The sequence below is a fragment of the Prionailurus bengalensis genome, chromosome D4 (genome assembly GCF_016509475.1).
Source record: "Prionailurus bengalensis isolate Pbe53 chromosome D4, Fcat_Pben_1.1_paternal_pri, whole genome shotgun sequence".
Classification (NCBI taxonomy): Eukaryota; Metazoa; Chordata; class Mammalia; order Carnivora; family Felidae; genus Prionailurus; species Prionailurus bengalensis.
Genome location: NC_057359.1, coordinates 58,245,218 through 58,270,554, shown reverse-complemented (window position 1 = coordinate 58,270,554; position 25,337 = coordinate 58,245,218). Strand labels below are relative to the sequence as shown.

The 25,337-nt window shown below is 40.3% G+C and overlaps 1 long non-coding RNA gene across 1 annotated transcript; it reads left to right on the top strand.

The window, feature by feature from the left end:
* Positions 1-8,504: 8,504 nt before the first annotated feature.
* Positions 8,505-21,735, top strand: LOC122474684. The gene is made up of 3 exons (XR_006294979.1): positions 8,505-8,611; positions 18,852-18,895; positions 20,821-21,735. It is a non-coding gene; the product is annotated as an uncharacterized LOC122474684 (long non-coding RNA).
* The last annotated feature ends 3,602 nt before the right edge of the window (positions 21,736-25,337 follow it).

The following is a 25,337-nucleotide window of genomic DNA, read 5'->3' as shown; positions in this document are numbered from 1 at the left end:
AAGCAGCCTCTCCATAATAAAACACTGCAAAATACCATGCAGGCAAATTCTCAATCATCAAAAATATCTGTAGCGTTTTACTCACCCACAAAATAATGAAATGCTTTTATAAAGATTCTAAATATTTTATTGGACAAATAACCATGACTTCTTTCAAATAAATGTTATTACTCTTTCAAAAAGACTTTTGAGGGGCTCCTGGGTGGCTCAGTCAATTGAGTGTCCAACTTTTAACTTTGGTTCAGGTCATGATCTCACAGCTCGTGAGTTGGAGCCCTACATCTGTCTCTGTGCTGACAGCTCAGAACCCAGAGCCCCTCGGATTCTGTCTCCCTCTCTTTCTACCCCTCCCTCACTCATGCTCTGTCTCTCTCTGTCTCCTTGAAAAATAATTATTTTTTTAATGTAAAAACCATTTCTAGTTCACATTTTTGCATCATTTACAAAACAATCAGACTTCGTTTAGCCTATGGGAAGGATTTGGCTACTGGCCACAGTTTGCTGACCCTTACCCTAGATTGTAACTTTGACATAACCTTTTCCAAATTGGAAATCTGGCTTTTGGTGGGATGGAACTTGGCAATTAGTTACAAATACATGGGATGTCTCCACATCAGCTTAAGACAAGAATAAAGATGATTCTTACATCTCTCCTGTTAACTGCTGTGTGAATGTGTCTAGAACTGTGAAGACTAAATCCTCATTTCAAACAGGATTATTATAAATGAGATGAGGCCTTGAGAAAATTACAAAGCCAAGGAAGAGAAGTAACTGATCACGGTCCATTTTCTGCAGTTTGATACTTGATACTGATAAATAAATTAAAATCTCTGGCTTCTCCAAACCACTTACCTATGTGAAAAAGAGGCTTAAAATTTTGTGTAAATTAGCTTGACAGCTTAGCAAAAATAGCATAGCAGATGCCCAGTGATGAATGAATGCTTTTCCTTTTAGATAAGTGATTCTCAACCTTGGCTGCATATTAGAATCATCTGGAAAGCTTTTAAAACTCTAAATGCCCAGACTGTGTACCTCTACCAGTTAAATCAGGACCTCTGGAGTATGAGAGCTCCCTAGGTGATTATAATGTGTATCCATGGTTGAGAACCACCACTATAATATAATATTCAGAACTTCTGCCCTTTGTTCGGGTGTCATGTCCAATGCCAAATGACACAATTCGAAACACTTGCATAATTCTGTGTAGCCTGACTCCTAAGTAGATTCAGATGCTTTGATTATAGACACCTGGCCTTGAACCTGTGTGCCAGGGCCCGGTGAATTCCAGGTGGGCTTCTGGATTCTGTGTCTATAACCCTGGTAACAAAGAATGCTGCAGGTACAAATCAATTTAAAAAATAACAAAAAAGACTTGAATAGGCACTTCACAAAAGATAATATATGAAAAAGATGAATAAGCACATGAAAGGTTCTCAGCATCTTTAGTCATCAGGGAAATACATATTAAAACCATAATGCGATACAATTTCACACCCACTGACAACTCCAAAAGACTGACGATACCAAATATTGGCAAGGGTAGAGCAACTGGAACTCCCGTGCACTGCTGGTGAGAGCATGAAATGGCACAACTACTTGGAATAACCATCTAGCAGTTTCTTATAAAGTCAAATATTCACTTGTCTAATGACCCAGCAATTCCCCTCCTAGGAAATAAAAACCAATGTTCACTAGAAATGTTCAAGAATGTTCATAGTATCTTTATTCACAATAGTTAAAAACTGCAAACAACTCCAATTGTCCATCTACAAGGAAATGAATTAACAGATTGTGTTGTATTCACACAATGGCATGCTACTCAGCAAGAAAAAGGAACAAATGACTGGTGCACACAAAACACAGATGAATCTCAGAAACATGTTGAGGGAAAGAAGCATGACACAGAATGTATATGGCATGATTCCATTTATACGAGGTTCAAAGAGAGGCCAAACTAGGGGCGCCTGGCCAGCTCGATCGGTAGAGCTGGCTACTCTTTTTCTTTCTTTCTTTCTTTTTTAAGTTTATTTACTTATTTTGAGAGAGAGAGAGAGTATGGAAGGAGGCAGAGAGAGAATCCCAAGCAGGCTCCTCACTGTCAGCATAGAGCATCGATGCATGGCTCGAATCCACAAACCATGAGATCATGACCAGAGCTGAAACCAAGAGCTGGACGCTTAACCAACTGAGCCACCGAAGTGTGCAACTCTTGATCTTGGGGTTGTGAGTTTGAGCCCTGCATTGGGTGTACAGATTACTTAAAAATAAAAAAATCCTAAAAAAAATTCAAAGGGAGTCAAAACTAATCTCTGGTGATAGAAATCAGAGTAGTTGGGGCACCTGGGTGGCTCAGTCGGTTCAACGTCCGACTTCAGCTTAGGTCATGATCTCGCGGTTTGTGAGTTCGAGCCCAAGATTGGGCTCTGTGCTGACTGCTCAGAGCCTGGAGCCTGCTTCAGATTCTGTGCCTCCCTCTCTCTCTGCCCCTTCCTCTCTGGTTCTCTCTCTCTCTCTCTCTCTCTCTCTCTCTCTCTCTCTCTCTCTCTTTCTCTCTCTCAAAAATAAATAAACATTAAAAAAAAAAGAAATCAGAGTAGTTGTTTTCTGGGGGCAGGGAGGGGAGCTACACAAGGGTTGACTAGAAAGGGAAAGGAGAATGAGGGAACTTTTTTGAGTGATAGAAATATTTTAATATTCTATTCACCTGGGTGGTTACCACTGTCAAAACTCAAAGACCTGTACACTTAAGGTCTATGCATCTTATTCTATGTAAATCATACTCCCATAAGTAAAGTATTTAAAAATTATATGAGAAGAATGGAGGCCCTATGACCACAAATAGTTGGTCCCTCTCTCCAGGAAACTTCTTGACTTTGGCAAGGTGAGAACCAATACAGGCTCTCAAGAGCCCTCTCACCACAGCTAGTGCCCCAGAGCTCTTTCCCCATTAGGGCAAAGGCTCAGAGGTGGCAGAGTGAAGGGCACTTTGGAGAATATCAAGTAGTGCTGTTTGTAGTGCTGTGGTTCTACTGGAGTGTGGAGCATGTGAAGGAGAAGTTGGGAAACAGAAATGTCAAGGAAGCCCTTGAATGCCAGGTGGAAGAGCTTGATCTTTATTGTAGGTGGTGGAGTCTGCTAGAGGTTTTGAATAGACAATCCTCAAATAAATGCCTTCTTCTTGAGGGTTTCCCCGATCCACCTGTGATACTTAATGCCTCATGGAATCCAGAGGAATGCACAGAACCTGTTAGCCGAAGATCCTCCTCGTGGATTCTTTCAAACTCAGAGCCTTGGCCCTCTGATGATGAGCGGAAGTATGAAGGCTGCTGTTTGCTTTGGATTCAGACTTGTTTTTTAGTCCTTTCCTAATCCCACAGACATGATTTCATGGACATTTTCCAGAATAGCTTACTTTCCAGATCTTGTTCTTCATCTTCAACTCACTCCTCACACTCTGCAATCTTATTTCTCATTCCACTATTCTTCTTAAACCACTCTCACATAGAAAATGAATTCTATTAATTAGAACTCTGTATTAGTTTAACTATTACTGTAGGACAAATTATCCTAAAACTTAGTTTGCATGAAAACAATGATAATCATATATTACCTTTCACATTTTTTATGGGTCAGGACATCAGAGAGGGCACCACAGGGCACCACCAGAATGGCTTGCCTCTCTGTTCTGTGATGTCTCAGTCTTAGCTGGAAGACTTGAAGACTGGAGGCTGGCATCATCTGAAGGCTCATTCACCCACATCTAGTGATAGATTCTGGCTCTCAGGTGAGACCTTAGCTGGGCTTGTGGGTTGCAGCTACACATGGCTTCTCTAAGTGGATTAGGTTTCCTCACAAGATATTGGGTGGGTTACAAAGGCGAACGTTGGAAGAGAGACAGAAAGAGAGAGATGGAAACTGTACCTTTTTATGTCTTAGCCTCAGAAGTCACATAGCATCACTGTGCCATCCTCCACTGGTCAGGGCAGTCACAAGCCCCACCCAGACTCAAGGGATGGGAATACAGACCCCACCTTGGTGGAAAGGATATCAGTCATTGCAAGAAAAGCACTGGTGCAGTGGGATAAATATATTGATGCGGCCATCGCTGGAAAATACAATCATTTTCAATTTCATTTACAGAAACCCCAAGACTAACTGGCTTAAACTAAGAGGAAATTTATTGACTCACATATGAAAACTCCAGGTGTAGGGGTGACCCCAAATAAGGCTTGAATAAATCTCAAGCTATGTCCTCAGAACCCAGTTTCTCTTCATCTCTGGGCTCAGCTTCTTCCATGCTAGCTTGAGTCTCAGACAGATTCTCCCTTCATGGTGGCAAGATGCTGCCACAGCTCCACCTACACACCATCTCTTGCTCAGTTACTGCAGGAAAAGAGAAATATGCTTCTATGACAGTTTACACGAACATCCTAGAAACTGAGTTTCTTTGGCTCTAATTGTCCTGACTTTGCTCTGGTGCCCATCCCTGAGCAATTTGCTGTCATCAAGAAAATGTACTGCATGAACTGCCATGGACTTGAGTCACACAGCCACCTCCAGAACCAGGGGCAAGGTCAGCATCATCATAAGTCACAGGTCTTCTACAACAGAGATTAATTCAGCGATGAGAACAGAATTTACAGGGGACAAGGGACAGGAGGACAGGGGTTTATAGTTCTCATAGCACAGAAAGTCTGGGATCACACAGCTACTGGTGTCATCCCATGCTTCCATGGTTTCGGACAGGTAGAGCTGTGGTTCTCTTGATCCTTCCACTTTTTCCAAAAGATGAATGCTCCAGGGGTGCCTGGGTGGCTCAGTCTGTTGAGCGTCTGACTTCGGCTCAGGTCATGATCTCACGGCTCTGTGAGTTTGAGCCCCACATCGGGCTCTGTGCTGACGGCTTGGAGCCTGGAGCCTGCTTCGGATTCTGTGTCTCCCTCTCTCTCTGCCCCTAATCCATTCGTATTCTGTCTCTGTCTCTCTCAAAAATAAATAAACATTAAAAAAATTTTTTTTAAAAGATGGATGTTCCCGTTCTAGTTATCATGTCTATCTAGATATCATGTCTCTTTGGTGCCATAGATCACATTGCCGCTGCTCACCTTAAGGTGGTTGGGAAACTGAGTACAGGTGAGGCAGCCAAGGGAGAAGAGGGTTGGAAAGAGCATTAAGTTATCCAGCCCATAGTCTGTCAAATCAACCCCTGGACATAGAGGTGTGTCTGCTTCACCCAAATCACATGGCTGAAGAAAGAAGTGATGTCTCTTTCATAGAAAAATTGGAGCACACTTACCATAAGAAGGCTAATGAGATGCTGAATGGCAAACATAGGAACTGGCCACTGCCTCAATGACCTTTCTTTGAATTCTGCAAAAGTCTTTCCTTTCTGTGGGAGGTGCAGAAGAAACCCTGGTGACTTCTTACTAGTAATTGCCAAATTCTGTAGTAATTTAAGTAATTTTCTTATTGGATCTCTCTTTTGAATTGGATACTATTGATCATTCCTTTAAAAAAAATTTTTTTAATGTTTATTTATTTTTGAAGGAGAGAGAGACAGAGTATGAGCCGGGGGGGGGGGGGGGGGGGAGAGGGAGACACAGAATCTGAAGCAGGCTCCAGGCTCTGAGCTGTCAGCACAAAGCCCAACGCGGGGCTCTAACCCACAAACTGCGAGAGCATGACCTGAGCCGAAGTCGGACGCTCAACTGACTGAGCCACCCAGGTGCCCCAATCATTCCTTTATTTCTGCAACTCCTTACTTCTTTTTTTAAAAAAAGATTTTATTTTTAAGTCATCTCTACTCCCAACATGGGGCTGAAACTCACAACCCCAGATCAAGAGCCGCATGCTCCACCAACTGAGCCAGTCTGGCACCCCTGTAACTCATTACTTCTTCATTAAAACGGTTTCCCTTGCTTCTTTGACACTGAGCTTTTTGGGTTGTCCTTGAACCTCTCTGACCATATGATCTGTGCATTTGAGAGTCCCTTCTTCATCCCCCTACTCCACACACATGAATCTGCCTGCAGCCAAACACTTTTCTCTTTCTGTCTACTCCCTTCTCTTTGTCATGTTTCTTAATCTGACTGCTCAGTTTAGGTATTTTCATTCTTATTTCTATAATAAAGAAATTTAAGGTTGTTAATCTTCTTGTAAGGAGAGATTTGGCCCATTTGTATGAACTTTGTTATGTAGTGCTCTCCCTTTTGTAAATATCTAAATAGAGTTTGCTTTCCTTGAGTTTATTTTGTAATATGAATAATGCATACTCTGCTTTCTTTTTGTTTGCACTTGGCTGTTGTCTTTTCCTAAAGGTTGTGTTTAATGTTTCTGCTCATTCATATGTTCCACACACTTGACTTAAATACACACACTGGACTTCCATCTAGTACATGCATGGACCCTCTTAACTTTCCATGTTTATTAGTTTAAATGCCATGGCTGCACACCCAGAGATTTCTGAACTTTGGCCCACTACTGAAAGGACTTTGGAGGCCCTTGATATACTGCATGGCAGAGATATTGAGGAGACTGAATCAGGCAGGGTTCTTTGATTGTAAGCAACAGAAACCAGCTCTGGCTAACTTTAAAAAAATATATGGGCTAGTTCACAGAAGAAAAAGAAAGGCTGAAGAACTAAAACCCTATCACCCACAGGGAAACATTCAAATTCGTTAAACATAATAGAAATGTTCTTTTATTTTTTCCCCCTCAGTGAGACATTGTTCTAAGTGCCAGGAAATCAGCGGGAATCCCTACTTTCAAGACACATATGTCTAATGTGGATCTAGACCCAGGGCTTAGCTCAACAGCCTCTTATCCTGCCACTTTCCAACATACACAGTTAATACCTTAAATATCTTAAATACCACAGTTATGCATTTCCCTCATGGACTAGGTTCTTTCCTTAATGTTTGCATATCTTCTATTATTCTCCTCTTTCTGCCTGTAATGCCCTCTCCCACATTTTTATTTGATGACCTTCTATCCAGTCTTCAAAAATCAAGCAAAATGTCACCACTATTACGGGGAGGTCAATAAATGACTCCCACATTTTCCCTGCTCAGTTGGGAACTACTGTATTTCTTTTTCTTTCTTTCTTTCTTTCTTTCTTTCTTTCTTTCTTTCTTTCTTTCCTTCTTTCTTCTTTAATTTGTTTTGACAGAGAAAGAGAGCAGGGGAGGGGCAGAGAGAGAGAGGGAGAGAGAGAATCCCTAGCACGCTCCAGGCTAGAGCCTGACTCGGGCTTGATCCCATGAACCAAACCATGAGATCATGACCTGAGCCAGAAACTAAGAGTCAGAAATTCAACCTGAGTGAGCCACCTGGAAGGCCCCATTGAGAACTATTTCATATGTAGATTGATAACATATCTCATATGCTGATTGAATAAAAAATGTCATTTTTATCATTAATAAAGTCTAAGAGAATATGGCTTATGTTTGAGGCCAAATGACTTTGTTAATATTTGGTCGTACAGTTAGGCAGACATTTTAAAAAATATTTAAAGTTTTATTTTATCTATTACAAGTATTGTTTCTAAGATTATTTTAAATTATTTTTATTTTATCTACTAGTTATAGAAAAACATTTTTGTTAGCGATGATATTATAGTCAGTACCATGTGGTTAAATGAATTTAATTATTTAAAATTTTTTTTAAAAATAGGGGCACCTGGGTGGCTCAGTCAGTTAAGCATCTGACTCTTGATTTTGCCTCTGGTTATGATCTCACAGGTTCGTGGGTTTGAGCCCCACATGGATCTCTGCGCTGACAGCATGCGGAGCGTACTTGGGATTCTCTCTCTGCCTGCCCCTCCTGCTCTCTCTCTCTCTGTCTCTCTCTCTCTCAAAATAAATAAACTTGAAAATTTTTTAAAAATAATTTGTGATATAGAAATGTAAATGTCTGTTCTCATTTCAACTTCTTTGGATGCTTTATTTTGAGGCTGTCATAGCTAAAAAAGATGCCTCATGGTGATATGTAAACCCAAGACTATATCAAAACTTGATTTCCTCTTTCAGTTGTATATTCCCATTGCTTTTTGTTGAAATTCAGGTTAGTAAATATCCATCTTTCATCATATTAATCAGTTTTTCTTGCAAACTATTTGGAAGATGTGGAATTATAATAATTTTAACAAATGAGTTAAAAAACAATGATGCTTTTATCTGAAAGATTTTTAAATTGGTTAACAATTTTTTCCCATTTTCTATGTACATGTATATAAATTTTATAGGTGACTCCCCTTGGTTTTTATAATAAAATCATGTAATTATATAAAATGCTTTTTCATAATTATAAAATTCTTTTCATAATTCTCTCTGCATTTATCTGTTTAATTTTTTCCACATTTATTGACATATAATTGACATAACAAACTGCACATACTTATAGTGTACAATTTGGTGAGTTTTGACAGTGTTATATAGCTGTAAAAGCACCAACATACCTTGAGTATCCTATACCCTTTCCTAATATGTCTGTGACCTTTTCCTCACTCAGCTCCAGGCAGTTGCTGATCTCCTATAATACTTGAATTGTCAAAGTATGGACTAAAATATCTGCCAGGTTCATCTGGGCTTGTGCCAAAGGATAAAAAAGAGAGGTAAGTGCTGAGCCTTGTATATATTATTCCTTCTTGCAAACTCACCAGTCACATAAGCTACTATTCCTCCCTTTAAGGAACTCCCAGCATAGGAATGCAAGAAACCTGGGATAAGGAGGTTCCTTCTTTAACAATGCTTTTCCCTCCTCCTCATACAGTCATTAACTACTCTGGGCTCCCACTTTATAAACACTTCTGTAATAATGTGGGGAAAACATTACTTAGCAGAATTCACGGAGGACTGCAAAAAGATATGTTGAGCCTGCTCTCTATCAGAGAAGGAGCTAGGAATAGAGTGTCAGGAAAGTGAGCTTTCAGAAGGTGGTGGAGTGTCAGAAATGGAGTCAGAGGCAGCTGAAAGTTGCATTTTGTTTGATATCACCCCACCTCCATTTACTCTATGTTAACGAGGGTGAATTTTTATACACATGTAAAAATGGTGATGGGCCAGAGATTCAAGATCAGGTGTGATGAGGGGCAGAATAGAGACAGTGTACCAGTACTGAGAGAGTTTCCATGAAAGGACCAAGAGAACCCAAATATTTAGTTATCCAAAGATTTTTTCAAGGGTCATGTCGTAACCAGCCTCCAAGATGGCCCCCAGTGATTCTCCTCTTCTCCCTTCTCCTCTCCACTCCTTCCTACAATGAATTGGGTGGTCTGTGTAACCTATAGAATATCATGGTAATGATGGAGGGTGATTTTCAAGGCGACGTCACAAAAGACAGCCTTTTATGCCTTGCTCTTTCTTGGATCACTAGCTCTGGAGGAAGCCAGCAGCCAAGTTCTAAGGACACTCAAGCAGCACCAAGGGGAGGTCCACATGGCAAGAAATTAAAGCCTCCTGAGCAGCTATGTGAGTCTATCTTGGAAATGAATCCACCAGTCTCAGGCCAACATCTTAACTGCAAGCTCATAGAGACCTTTTGCCACCATTATCTTATGTTTTGCAAACTGTGGTCACTCAGCTGCCTCCCTGAAAGACTCCGAGCTCCTGGAACCCTGAACCCCGGACTTGCTTATTTAAGTCTGTCCCCATCACAGCAGGCAGATTAAAGGCTAAAAGAAAGTGTGTTGGATGAACAATGGTTGCCCTCTAATCAAATGAATGAATAAATGAATGAAGGAGGGAGATATGCCCAGGGTCCGTTGAGTCAAAAGGCACAGACTTCATCTCTAGGTCTTTCTGAAAAACTAGACCTATATCTCACAATAGCAACATCCAAGGGAGAAACTATGACTATTTTCACATAGACTAGGAAAGACTGCCAAACCCTCAAAACAATGGGAAGGAGTCTTCAAGTATCATGGAAAGAAGAGATGTCACTTTGGTAACTGTGGGTGGCAAAGCAGGATTAGAGCAAGGAGACAACTCCCCTGTGAATACCTCATTTTACAGCATATGTTTTCCAACAGTCTTGTGAGGTAATCAGAGATAGGATTACAGCTCCATTTTGTTGAAGAGAAAATTGAGAATCAGAGAAGGAAAGCAACTAGCCTGAAGTCACACAGGAAACACATAGTCCTTAAATTCCCAACCAGAGAGTTGTTCCAAGACTCTCTAATGTATTTCTCAAAAGATTGCTTTAGGGGCGGCCCGGTGGCTCAGTCGGTTAAGCCTTCGACTTTGGCTCAGGTCATGATGTCGGGGTTTGTGGACTTGAGCCCTGCATCTGGCTCTGTGCTGACAGCTCAGAGCCTGGAGCCTGCTTTGGATTCTGTGTCTCCCTCTCTCTCTGCCTCTCTCCTGCTCACGCTCTGTCTCTATCTCAAAAATAAATAAACATTTTTAAAAAATTAAAAAAAGAAAAAGATTGCTTTGTATTCCTCTTGGCCTAAGCCTGCACCCACCACAGACCCCTAGGCAAAGGAAAGGAAGTGAAAAGAGTAGTTGCTTTCCTGCTGAGAACACTTCCAGTCTGTTTGCAAAGAGATCCCACCAAACCGCCTATTTATTGGGGTGGGGGTGGACAGGGGTTTGAGCAGGGATTTGTGAAAGGAAAGGGAAGGGCTGAAGAAGCTCTGGATGGCAGAATTCCACTCAGCGTCATTTAGGCCCCTCCTCCTCCCAGAAGCCAGCTAGGAATGATCCTCCTCGCCTGAAACTCCCACTCCTTTTTCTGAACTCATTGTGAAGTTGGTGGGTGACGTATTGGGAGAGCAGAGCAGTGAGAGGAAGTGGGGCATTGCCTGGATTTCACGGATTTACCTCCATTTGTACCCCCATCTCCACCTCCTTCATGTACTTTATACGGGCCTCTATCATAGGTCTTATCAATCCAGTCCAGTCTAAATTATATAAACTCTTCTCTGGCATATTTGACAAAGAATGAAGGATTTCTGCAGTTTCTCAGTAATTATTCTTTAAATATTAATAATTGAGATAAAGACAAAAGAAGAGAACACTAAATGTAAGTATTTACAAATTCTCTGCCTACTGTCTTTTCCCTGGAAACAGGAGCATAACAGAAGCTGACTGCTTTTCAGGAGAAAGAAGGGAAGCAGGGAAAGGGGGAGAGAGGAGGCAAATGGGTGGAGGTGAGTGGTGGGAAGAGATGGAGATGAAATGAGCTGTCACCCTGAAGGATGGAGCTCTGGGGAGAGATTTGTAGTGAGAAGTTTCGTGAAATAATCGTATGTGTTGTGATATAATTCCCATCTTGTTTCCAAGGGCATTCAGTAAAGATTTCTGCTCTTGCAGAGTCTCATTTGTGTTTCTCTTAGAGGCACCACTGACCCAATTCTGCCCTAAAAATGACGACATACACCTCAGTTAAGTTATAATAATGCTACTTCTACTACTACTACTAGCATCTACTCTTTAAAAAAATTTTTTTTAAACATTTATTTATTTTTGAGACAGAGAGAGACAGAGCATCAATGGGAGAGGGAGACACAGAACCCGAAACAGGCTCCAGGCTCTGAGCTGTCAGCACAGAGCCTAACGCGGGGCTCAAACCCACAAACCGCGATATCATGACCTGAGCTGAAGTCAGACGCTTAACCGACTGAGCCACCCAGGCGCCCCAGTAGCAACTACTCTTTAGTGAGTGCCTTTTGTGTGCCAGATCCAGACACTTGTAATGTCATCAACTGGATTTAAAATGTTTCTAATTGACTACAAATAGCTTTGTATGATTGGTGATTCACAGATATTCGCAGTTATGATCTGTTCCTGGAGTCACAAACTCATTCATCTGCAAGGATGAGGCTCTAGTGAAGTGGGCTATCTTTAACAGTATAAATTTGATATTGACCGTGCAGGTCAGGTGATATAAGGGAGGAACAGACACAGGTCAACTGGAGAGCCAGGCCCCAAGAAGGCAGCTGCTACTTAGTCTAGGCCAATTTTTGCCATGAGGAAATACGGCCTCACTGTTACTGGATCCTGTGTAAGTTTTTCCACAGAAGTCAGAAATGCCTTTTCATATGTATTCCTAATTTTTAAATTAATTATAAATCTTTAGGAGAACTAGCTTGTGGCCTCTCTTTACTAAAATGGGCCAAAGAAGAAACGGTAATTAATGTCATTTGGTCAGAAAAGCTTAAGCCACTCGGCTCTTGAGAAAAAAGGGAAAAACAAAAAAAACAAAACAAAAACAAAAACAAAATGAAACCAAAACCAGAGACCAGAACAGGAACACGGTGTGTCACAAGGCTTTTGTAGAAACTTGGTTTCTTTATAATCCAGCTTATATCCTTTTAGGTCTGTAGTTCTCTAACTCAGCTGCTGGATTTCCCTAAAGGAAATTGCGTGCTGGCTGAAGATGACACAGTGAAATCATAAAGAAAAGTGTGCAAGTTTAAAAGATAGGCTGTGTTCCAGCTGAGTGAAGCAACCAGATCTGTTCTGGGCTTCCCTACATTCCAGCCACAGCAATTTCTGGGACTGGTTCCTACTGGGGGTCCAGGGGAGAAAGCTAAATTTCTTAAAATCCTTCCACCTGCACAGCACACTGTTGCTGAGTTCTGTGTTCTAAGGCCAAAAAGAGGGTACGAATGGAAAAAGGAAATGGGAGTGGGGGTGGGGATGAGAGGGAGATTTAAATTCTCAGGCTCAAATAATGTCAGAGCAGGGAGGGACCTTAGATAGCATTCTAACCCAATTTTTATACATCTTTTATTTCTTAACATTTCAAAATTAGGATATACTTGTGTTAACAGATTGCTATAAATAGAAAGCAGACACTCCTTCCTCTCTTGCCTTCATTTACAGCTGGAGAAACAAGCTTGTAGAGGGAAGTGATATGCATTGTCACCTAGTTAGAGTGCAGGGCAAGTTTTCACGGAGATCGACGTTGGGATTGAGCAGGATTGTTTCCTATAGAAAGGGAAGAGGCTGGAATGTTGAGGAGAACGTTTAGTCTCAGATATTTTTATATCTGAGAAAAGACAGGAAGAAAAAAAGACTATGCTCAGAGTTTTATATATGTTGTTGTTGTTGTTGTTGTTTTTACGTAAGCCTTACCTCTCCCCTGGGAGGGAGGTATAGTTATTCTCATATTAAACATGAGGAAACTGGGGATCAGAGGGTTAATTAACTTGCCCAATATCACACAACTAGAAAAGTGGAGTAACTGGAATCCAGGTCTCTATAACCCTCAAGTTTCAATCCCATATATCACTCATGTAAATTAAAAATGGTTTCCTCTGCCTCTGGGCACATGAAGCCCAGCACCAGAGCTCATGGAGATGGCGGGTACGTTCTACAGTGCATTGGCTGTGTGTTCTCCTCCAAGTGCATGGCCCTTAGCTACTCTGCAATATGGCTTATCAAAAAAAAAAAAAATCAGGACAGTTTCATTATGATACGTCTTTACTAACTCTCCAAATTCTCTTTGAACTTTATTCTGATGTGAGAGAATGGGGAACGGAGTACCTGCTGAGAGACTCTAAGATGCAGGGGCAAGAAAAGGGAAGAGAGTCATACTGCTCAGACACAAGGGTACCATACCTTGGTCAGCAATGAAGAGAACCCTGGAGATCTGGGTTGTGAGGCTATCATCCACCCTAATATAGCTAATTGACTTGGGTCTTGGTTTTCTCCCATGTAAAGTGGTACAAAGAAGGGATTGGACCAAATGAATTCTGAGGTTCCTTCCAACTCTGAGGTCTATGGTTCCAAGAATAGATATAGATGCCCAGTGGGGGAAATGTTTTAAATCAGCCAAAAACTTAACAAGCAAAAGAGAAGAGACTCATATGAAGAATAGAAGACAGGCAGACTACAGATATCATTTAATCTAATGTCTGAAAAATGGTATCTAGTCTCTGCTGCAATAAGCTCTTGACCCCTTGAGACAGGCCATGTCATTGTTGGCCAGTTCTCATGGTTAGAATTTCTTACAGTGAGTCAGACTTGCTTTCTGAGACCTAACTGTGCCATGGGAACCATAGAGCCCATTTTAAATATACTTCCAAAAAATAGTCTTCAGATATTGGAAAACAGTGAATGTAACTCCCCAGATTTATCTCTTCTCCAGGATAAGTGTTCCTTGAACCACACCATTCATCCCTCAAGAGACAGGGTTTCAGGTCCCGTGATCCGGGCTCATTCATTCAACAAACATTTGCGTGGCATATTATGTGCCATGTTCCGTGGGAAAAACTGGGAATACACAAGGTGAAGAAGACACAGTCCTCACACTCAAGGGCTTTACTTCTAGTGGGAATGACAAAGAAGTCCCTAAACCATTGCACCAACCCTAGTAGAAGGTGTGTAAGTGTAGTGGGGGTCGAAGAAGGAGACAGTCAAATCTACCCAACGGGTCAGGAGGACTTTGTGGAGGAGAGACTTCTTCCTCTGTAGGTCCGTACATAAATCACTTTATCTTCCTCTTCATCCAAGGACTTTACCTCCTTCTGCCTTCTTTTCTTGGCATTTCTCTAACACATCCTGTTAGAGTGTTATGTTTCAGGAAATTTTTTAAAAATATATTCATCTGCCACCTTAGAAATGTTTTCATAAGAAGAGAATCTAGCAGCTTGTGACAAGAATGACTATTTCGGCACATAAAGTCTGAGACACTTTTACCAGCTCCCATTCTTACAGTCTCTCCAACCTAGCTTTCCTCTCTTTCGTTATTCTCTTTTTCTTCCTCTCTCCTTCAGGATTTCTCTCACTCTTCCTTTCAAGGCATTTTTACAATCTCATAGTTAATCCTCACCACACAGCTTTTTTGTAAATTCAGATGGGTTAAGGGACATGACAGAGGGCACAAGCTGGGAAGGAGCAGAAGCACGATTTGAACCTAGCTTGTCTGATAAATATTCACATTCAGTTATAGGAAAAGAGGTCACAGGGTTCCTATCTGACCCTTTGCTAATACATGAATGCATATTTGAAAATATAATCATTTCCACTACAGGCTAAAATGCAGGCCTAATTCTCCCACCTAGTTCCCTTCTATCCTTCTTGGATGAAGTATAAAATATCCTCTCCTAACTGTGTTTAACCTGTTTCTGCTAAATGTACGTATTTTCCAACTATTTAATCATCACTTTCACATAAAAAAGTTGTCTTCTCAAAAAAAAATTTTTTTATCTTCTCATAATGTCCTGAGCAGGTAAATGTGTCAAAGTCCTTTATCTTATCTTAGAGGATGCAGCATGATATAAAAAACAAGGTTTCCTAAAAGTCAGTAATCTCTATACCACTTTTATTATTTTTGCTACATTCTTGAACTACTTACAGCACTTTAAAAAACTGTTTTAATTTTGGGGTACCTGGGTGGCTCAGTGGATTGAACATCTAACTCTTGATTTTGGCTCAGGTCATGATTTCACAATTTGTGAGATTGAGCCCTGCATAGAGCTGCATGCTGACAGGGAGGAGCCCACTTGAGATTCTCTCCCTCTCTCTCGCTCTCTCTGCCCCTACCCCATGAAGACGCGTTCTCTTTCTCTCTTTCTCTCACTCTCTGTCTCTCTCTCTCAGAGTAAATGAATAAACTTTTTAAAAACCCTGTTTTAATTTCAATTTATTTACTTTTTTAACTTAAATCTTAAGACGAACTTTAAATCTTTATATAGTGTCCCTATATGTAATGCCAAATTTTGATGTGCTCTTTGTGTGTTCTAAATATTAAAATAAATGGATAATTATAGTATCTATAAACATTTGTTCTGCACTACTTAAAATAATCTCAAGAGCACATCGGTGAAACCAAGGCTGCTGCATGCAAAACTCTAAGGGTGCCATTTACATCATGGTCATGTCAGAGCTGTTCAAAGCTGTGGCTATACACATTAGCCCTGAGTAAACCTTGGGAACTTTAAGAAATAATGGAAAATAGAAAGGATACTTAATGGGAGTCTGTAAACCTGTACTTGAGCCCTGGCACTGCCACTGACTTACAGTGTGATTGAGGGTAGATCCTTTCATCTCTCTGGACCCCAGCTTCCAGATCTGAAAATTGAGGGGGGTTGACCTGAAGAGCTAAAAAGTTGTTACCATCTTTGTTGCATTGTTGTCCAATCTGTGTTGGATTGTTACAATCCAGTTGTTAACAATCTTTCTTTTGAGTAGCTTTGGTCATTTTAGATACCATTCTGAAGCTTTCCCTAGCTCTTACTCCCAGGGGAAAGCCTTGCTGTTATTGTAATTCAGCCAGATAAAATGGGTACTTACAGACTGAGAAAAAGAATTTTCTTTGCTCCTGTACTCAGGAGATAAGATCAGGCAAGTCTCCCAAGACAGGGTTCACATTGGGCAAGAGGGCAGCTCTGGGGAAAATTGTGGATTTCATGTTATTGTATAAAGCCGGATGTTACCACTATGTTTATAGATACCGGTATCTGTGAATTTTTTTTCTCTTGACTAGAGAGTAAGCTGTTTGAAAGTAGGATGAAATCCTCATAGTGCATTAATGCAGTAGGATCACAGTAAATGTTTGAAAATGGGAACACAAAGGGAAGGAGAGAAAGGAGAAGGGAGACAATGGAAGAAAGGAAGGGAAGAGAAAAAGATGGGACTGGAGGGCTTGTCCTTTTATTCTCTAGAATAGGCTAAATCATTTTGGCTCATCACAGGAGTGACACCTAGATGTGAAGGACGATTATTTCACGATTTCTGTTCTTTGTCTTAATTTTCAAGAATACATTATTTCACACAGTAGAAATGCCATATAGGATGTTTTTCTAATCCTTTCACCACAGTTAAGACTATTTTGAGATTTCCCTTGTGTATCTTTGATCTTTTATTCATAAATGCATCCTATTTAAGTGATTTAAATACAATGCTAATTATTGTATATTTTATTAATTCATTTATTTATTCCAAAAATACTTTTGAGCCCCTACTATGTGTCAGAACCCATGCTAGACATTGTTGAAAATATAATGATGAATAAGATATAGTTCATGACCTCAAAGTTTCTATAGGCTATTTTGGGAGAGAGACAGGTAAATTACAAAAGACCATTGACATTTATGAATTACTATTCATTGTTTCGGCTATCCAATTCATGAAGAGCCTCAGAGATCCATGACATGAATCTAATTATAATGAGAATAATTACACTGATATTGTGGGCTGTTGAGAGGATTAACTGAGATAATGCATTTTTAAACACCCAGCATGAATTTGAATCAAGAGCACTGTAAAAATCTTGTACAGGAGGAACTCACTTGGCTAGTCAAGCCAAACAGAAAATGGGTTGTAAAGAGGTGGGAAATGAAGATAGAATACCCCATTCTCCAAATTTGGGGAAGGGAAAACATTTCTTGTCATCAATTTAAAAAATACATGAAATCAGCAGCACAAATTGTAAAACATAAGTGACAATCCAAGTTCTTGTGTGGCAGTATTTATAAAAATTACAAACTATTTATCAAGATTAAAAAAAAAGAAACATAATGATTGAAAAGAAAAAGCATAAGCATGCTGATATAAATCCAGTGAAGAGCACTCCTCCTGCCATCTCCACCTAGATGACAATCTGTTTCCCTTCTGCACAAATATAGTTGTTCATATCAAACTCGCACAGTTTGTATCACTTAGAACAATTTATGACGCATCTTTGGTTGTCAATCTTTTTTAACTCTGATGACATTATTTGAAATTCTCAAAAGTGTTTTAATTTTTCTTCTTTGACCCCCTCTCAGTGGCTGTGTTCAGAGCAGCCTCTATTCTCTGTCTGTTTGCTTCTTTATTTCAGCTCTTATTGTTTATGCCTGCTATTGCCTCTTCTTTACCTTGCCAGTATTATTTGGCGAGAATTAGTGTTTCAGAGACTGGAGAAACTGCCCTAGTGTGTCTTGAAGGTTCAGAACCTTGGACAGCAACATAGGTGCCCTCCCCATTTCAACATTCTCCTCATGGTATGCCTGTGCAACCAATTATGAACAGTAATCATAAATGTATGTGTCAGGGACATGCCGTAAGACTCAATTTAATTAGTGTTATCCTAGCAGAATAAACAAAGTGTTGTAAGAGAACCAAGGAGGGAGAGATTGAATCTTCCTAAAGAATCTGGGAAATTTTCCTACAGAAGGTAACAGGGTACTGGGTCCTAGGAGAATAGTAGTCATAGTATCCAGCTGTTTGAGCTAAGAGACATCTCAATTGTCATTGTATACAATTTTAGTTTGAAAAAAGTTTTGCGTAGCAAATCAGGATTAATATGGACTGTGAATTACAGAAAACCTAAATAACTTAAAAATAAGGAAGTTTGTTTCTTTCATATAAAAGACATTCAAAGAAAATCAATATAGAGCTGATATGGAGACTTCACAGTTATTAAGAGTCCCAAGATCCTTATGTCTTTCTCTTCTACTATCCTTAACGGATTCAAATGTGGAGAGTAACTCATGATGGCAGCTAAAACTTGAGTCATCACATCTGCATTCCCAGCAGAAATAAAGGGGAGAGTTATAATGGTACCTCCACTATCTAACTCAGTCCTTCTTAAGAACGTGCCCTGGAAATTCCACCCTACAACTTCCGTTTACATTTTACTGGTCATTCCTTGCTGCAGGAGAAGTCAGGGAATGTGATATTTTAGCTGGACATATTACAGTCCATAACAAAATGAGAATTTTGTTAGTAGGAAAGGAGAATAAATATTAGACAATCTGTAGTCTCTGCCACACTTAATAAGCTCTTTAAGGGACCTTGTGGGTCATGTTCTCCTTTGTATCCTAGAGCTTAGCCCAGCAAATGAATAAACTGCATTTTAGAAAAATTGCAAAATCTCTAATTCCTCATGAAAGATTTTTCTCATTGCACTCTATTTTCCAGAATTTCTACTCACTGGTCCTGTTTCCCCTCTGAAGTCACCCTGAGTAAGTCCTTTGTCTTATGTGGAAAACCTTCAGCTATCTAGAGACGCTTCCCATGTTCTGTCTCTTTCTCCGAGGTATTTGCTTCTCTAGGACAATGACCTCCATCTTTTCAGCAATTTCTTATAAGACATGACTCCTGGATTCTCCCTTCCAATTTGGCCCTCATGGCAGAAATTTTGTCCCATCCTGGAGCCAGGAATTAATTAATCCATTTCAACCATGGGCAGGACCTAACTTCAGGTGCTGTCTGGGCTTTGTACTGACTAAAATAAGGCCTTATAAATTATTTTATTTAATTCCCTTGCAATTAAACTTCTTACAAAGTAGATAAGGGAAAAAGAGAGACGCATGAAAAGTAAACCATCATCCCCAAAATTGTCACTTGAAATTCACAAAATGTTACTTCCCTGTGTTTCATATTAATAGCCGCTGGCACACTGGGGCTGCCTTTTGGTTGCAGCCCCAGGTTCTGTTCCCTGTTTTCCTTGGGAGTTGAACATCCAGGTCCCATTCCCCTATTTCGCTTCTCCTCAAAGCCTTGCATCTTTCCAGTTAAAACACTGTTCACTTATTGCACAATGGAGCTTGCACTCTCTATCCTGCAGAGTCAGAAAGAAATTTCCTAGAAGATTTAGCCTTTAGCCCAAGGCCTCAAGTTTGCCTGACCTCCCATTAAGCACCCCACCCACCCTTGATCCAGCCTATTTTACTGTTTCTGGGTTCCCTGATTAACTCTGTCTTTACATATTTTATGAATATATTCACCCACCCATGTAGCCAATACATAGATCAAGATACATAATTTTTAAAAATTGTATTTGAGTATACTTGAAATATGTTACATTAGTTTCAGGTATACAAATAGTGATTCAACATCTCTTTACGTTATGCTATGCTCACCACAAGTGTAGCTACCATCTATCGCCAAACATCGCTATTATAATATCATTGACTATATTTCCTATGCTGTACCCTTTATTCTCATGACTTATTCATCATAACTTAAAGTTTGTATCTTCCAATCCCTTTCACCCATTTTACCCACTCCCTCCCCACCGCCTCTGGCAACCATCAGTTTGTTCTGATTCTACTTTTTGTTTGTTCATTTATTTTGTTTTTTAGAGTGAAATCATATGGTATTTGTATTTCTCAATCTGACTTATTTTACTTGCAAAATACCCTCTAGGTCCATCCAAGTTGTCACAATTGGCAATATCTCATTTTTAATGGTTGTATAATACTCCATTATCTATGTGTACATCTTCTTTATCCATTCTTCTATCAATGGACACTTATGTTGTTTCCATATCTTTTTTTAAATAAAAAAAATTATTTAGAGAGAGAAAGAGAGCAAGTAAGGGAGGGGCAGAGAGAGAGCAAGAGAGAGAATCCCAAGCAGGCTCCATGCTGTCAGCACAGAGCCGGACACAAGGCTTCATCCCACAACGAGATCATCACCTGAGCAGAAATCAACAGTCGGGGGGCGGGGGGGGCGCCTGGGTGGCTCAGTTGGTTAAGAGTCCAACTCTTGACTGCCGCTCAGGTCATGATCTCACGGTTTGTGAGTTTGAAGCCCACATTGGGCTCTGTGATGCTCTCTCTCCCTGCCCCTCCCCTGCTTTCTCTCTCTCTCTCTCAAAATAAATAAGTAAACATTAAAAAAAAAAAAAGAAATCAAAAGTCAGCAGCTTAAACTGACTGAGCCACCTAGGTACCCAATGTTGCTTCAGTATCTTGGCTATTGTGAATAGTGCTGCAATAAACATAGGGGTGCATATATCTTTTCAAATCAGCATTTTGTTTTCTTTGGGTAAATATCCAGTAGTGGAATTATTGGATCGTATAATATTTATATTTTTAATTTTTTGAGGAACCTCCATACTGTTTTTCACGTTGTCTGTACCAATTTACATTCCCACCAACAGTGCATAAGGATTCCAAGATAAAGAATATTTGTAGCCACCTAGAAGACTCCTATGTGCCTCCATTCAGTGAACACTCACCCGTCAATGACAGCCACTATTCTAGTGAGTTTGCCTGTTTTTGAACTTCAGGTAAGTGGAATTATCCAGTATGTACTCTTTTGCATCTGACTTCTTTCCTTCATCATTAAGTTGGAGAGATTTACTCATGTTGTGAGTAGCACTATTTTGTTCTTTTCCATTGCTGTGTCCATTGTGGCAAATGTTTTCAACATTATTTCAATCTGAGTCCAATCTATAGACAAGATGGAGAACCTCGGCTCTAGAGTCAGAAAAAACAGGGGTTGAATCCTATCTTCAAAATTGTTTGACCTGGATTCACCCCTGAAATGTCTACTCTCATGGTCATTGGGCTCAATTAGATATTGAGTTTCACTTAATTACTATAGGCCTTACATGGCATCAAATTAACTCACAAAGGCCCAAGATAACAGCATCTGGTACTTCTCCTCAGTAGTTCTTGTAGTAATCTAATAATTAGTTTTCTTTTGCCTCCCCCTGCAAGTGGACAGCTCAGGTACAAGGAGTTAAGATTACATCAGTGCATGTAGTGACAACCTTAGTTTAGAAATGACCTATCTTAAATAAGAATCAATATTTTGCATCCTATGGACACACCTTTCAGATTCCCTGTGGGAGATTAGTTTACTACACTTAGGGAGATCCAAAGTCATGGCTTCCTACCTTAGATATCCTGACTTACATGCACTTTACCAATTGGGAGTTATTTTTACCATAAACAATGCTGCCTAATATCATAGCCCTCATTGTACCTTTATTGTATTTCCAGGGAGACAGAACATAAAGTTAACCCAAATTTGTCCTGAAAGGAGGAGAAAGGGAAAATGCTATATTCATGTTCTCTTCAGCTGACACGCTAACCAAGGAGATTAGGTCTGAAAATGACTTGCTCTTTGAGTCAAAAACAGTATTTGCTGTATGAAAATGCTTAGTAAGTGTTTGCCAATGAGTAAATTATGACAAATAACATTAAAGAGTTGCTTCACTCTTAACATTTAACTAAAACAAAACAAAACCAAATGACTATTATGTTACCTTGGGTGAATCTTAATTTCTCCTAACTTCTGCTACCTCTTCTGTGAAATGGAAATAATAACTGTTCCCAATTTATTGGGATTGTTGTAAGAATTAAATGAGATAATGTATGTAAAAGATGTTACAAACAGCTAGACTTCATTATTATAAATGGAGAGGAGGCCTATATAGAGAGAAGGGATTTGTTAGCAGGTTACATATGGTGGCAGAACTGTTCAGGTCTCCTGACTTCCAGCCCAGTGCTTGTCCACGATACCATGTGGCCCCTTTTCACAAGTTGTCTTACCTAGTTATTGTTTAGGAAATCAAACATCCCAAAACAATCAGGACTTTTGTCCAAGAGAGACAACTTCTGTGAAGGGTCCACTTTGCCCTGTAGACTGCTCACCCATCCTGCACAGGACACAGTCCACTCAGATGCCCTTCTCCTGGTGTTAAGGGTGAAATTAAGATTTTTCTCCAGGCCATAAGAAAAAGTGAAACTTATGTTCTCAACTTGCTGCTGACTAGCAGATGAAGGGCAAACAGAGCCTCCAAGCATTCATTCTTGAAGACTCTGGTTCCTTTTTCAACAGCCACTGCAAGAAGGGGATATGAAAAGCAATATGATCAGAAGGTAATGAAAGAACAAATCTCACTGGGAGTTAAATACCATTGTTAAAAAAAAAAAAAAAAAAAAGCACCATGGGCAGAAGCCCAAAAATCAGAGGCTTCCCCGAGTGTTCTTTGAATCCATTTTTTTTTTAAGCTGTTAAAAACACCCTTAAAATAAACCTGCCATCTTGTGAGGACAGGAAGAAGGTTACCCGTCTTTCCATCTCCATCTGTAGGGCTAGCTCAGCTTTAGGCTTCCTTGAGCCACACTCCCCCGCCTCCAGCCTGTTCTTTACAACATGTCAGGGTGGGGTTGATTATAGTTTCTTTCCCTAACTTAGCGAAATTCAGTCAGAATTAAAATTTGAAGTGAACCAAGGAAAGACTATATAGTAGTTCGCTTCACAATGCATTTTATTCTTGCGATTTCATATTCTCTAATCATTTCTCTTTTTTTATGTTTATTTTTAAGAGAGACTCAGAGTGCGAGTCGGGAAGGACAGAGAAAGAGAGGAAGACACAGAATTTGAAACAGACTCTAGGCAAAGCCCAACGCGGGACTCGAACTCAGGAATGGCAAGATCATGACCTGAGCCGAAGTTGGAATGTTTAACCGACTGAACCATCCAGACACCCCTAATATTCTCTAATAATTTCTAACATTGCTCTCAGCCATTTGTATTTATCAGTATGAGTTTGGATCAGGTCAGTTTGTGAGTTAGGTCAGGGCTCATGTTATATCTAAGATTAGAGCTCAATCTGCCGCTGAGGTCATGGCTCATACTTCAGTTGGGATCAGGGTTCACCCTGTGATTACAGCTCCATCATGGTGGGCTATGAATATAATCTGTGATTAGGGTAGAGACCTGTCTGTGACTAGCGTTAGGGCTCCATCTGTGCTGGAATCAGGTCTCAGCCTGTGGCAGAGATCAGATTTGTTCGTGGTGGGCATAAGGATTCAATCAGGGGCTGGGCTCATAGCAGGATAGGGTTCTATTCCAGGAAAGAAGGTCAGGAAGTGTTGGTCAGAAGTTCAAAGAGTCCACTGAGTTGCTGTCAGATCAGAGGACTGAGCAGATGGGGGACCCAGAGAACCAAGTCGGGGGGGGGGGTCAAAATAGAGTTGGTGACTGCCATCACCATGGATTACATTAAAAGGACTAACCATACCAAGTGTGGGTGAGGATTTGGAGCACCTGGAGCTTTCTTATATTGCTGGTAGGAGTATACATTGAAAAACTATATTGAACAGCTCTGGCGGTATAAATAAAGGTAGGTATATATATATGTATGCCCTCTGGGTTCAGCATTTCCACTCCTGGAATTGACAGACAACTGCTGCACACAACATGGATAAATCTCATGAAATAGTGTTAAGCAAAAGAAGCCAGATACCAACGAATATTTTATGATTCCATTTATAAGAAGTTCAAAAACAGACAAAATTAATCTGTGATGATAGGAACTAGATAAGGGTTACATTTGGGGGAGATATTAACTGGAGGGGGGCACAAAGGAGCCTTCCAAAAGTCTATGTTTTGAACTGGATGGTGGTTACACCATACATAAAAATTCACTGAACATTTAACATTTGCACCTTTTACTACATGTAAGTTCTATCTCAATGAGAGAAAAGAGAGTAAGGAAACCGTATGGAAGTGTGGTTAGCTAGGGGCACCTGGCTGGCTCAGTTGGTAGAACATGTGACTCTTGATCTCAGGGTGGTGAGTTCCAGCCCCACAATGGGTGTTGAGATTACTTAAGAAAAAAAATAAAATTTAAGTGTGGTTGAGGGGAACCTGGCTGGCTCAGTTGATTGAGTGTTGGACTCTTGATTTTGGCTTGGGTCATGATCCCAGGGTCATGGAGTCGAGCCCCGAGTTGGACTCCATGCTGGGCGTGGAGCCTGTTTGGATTCTCTCTCTCTCTCTCTCTCTCTCTCTCTCTCTCTCTCTGCCCTTCTCACAGGTTCACATGCATACTCTCTCTCTCTTTAAAAAAAAAAAAAAAAGGTGGTTGAAAAAAAATTTAGCTGAAGACTGGTTGGGGAGTTAATTCCATAATGGCTTGTTGAGCCTGGGGAGTGGGCCTGGAGGGTGTCAGGGGTAGAGGGGTGCAGCCTTTGAAGCAATCACACTGGGAATAATATAGTGTTAGAAAGCCACACACTTGGAGTCAAAAGTCCTGAGTTTGGATCTCAGCATTGTGCTTAGTATCTAATCCAGTGGGAAGCATGGTATGTTGTGATCTGTCATGAAGTACCCCACAAATTATTCATTGGTAATTATAAGTCACTGAAGCTTTTAATATTTTCCTATTAATTCCTTTCAATTCGTGATCCATGCATTTGGTTACAAATTAAGCCTTATAGAACAGTATACAGTGAAAAGTCTATTTTACTCCCATTTCTGACTCCAAACACCAGTTCCTCAGTCTCCCTCTTGAGAGACAACCACTATCATTGGCTTCTTAAATATCATTCCAGAGAGTCTATGCATATTTTTTTAATGTGTATTTATTTTTGAGAGAAAGACAGAGAGTGAGCAGGGGAGGGGCAGAGAGAGAGGGAGACACAGAATCCGAAGCAGGCTCCAGGGTCTGCACTGTCAGCACAGAGCCCAATGCGGGGCTCGAACTCATAGACTGTGAGATCATGACCTGAGCCGAAGTCAGATGCTTAACCAACTGTGCCACCCAGGCACCCCAGAGTCTATGCATATTCATGAAGTATGTCCTTGCAGAAAATCACAAGGTATGCCTGTAATAATGTTGCTTATATATTGAATGCTTTATTTTCAAAATGGAATTAA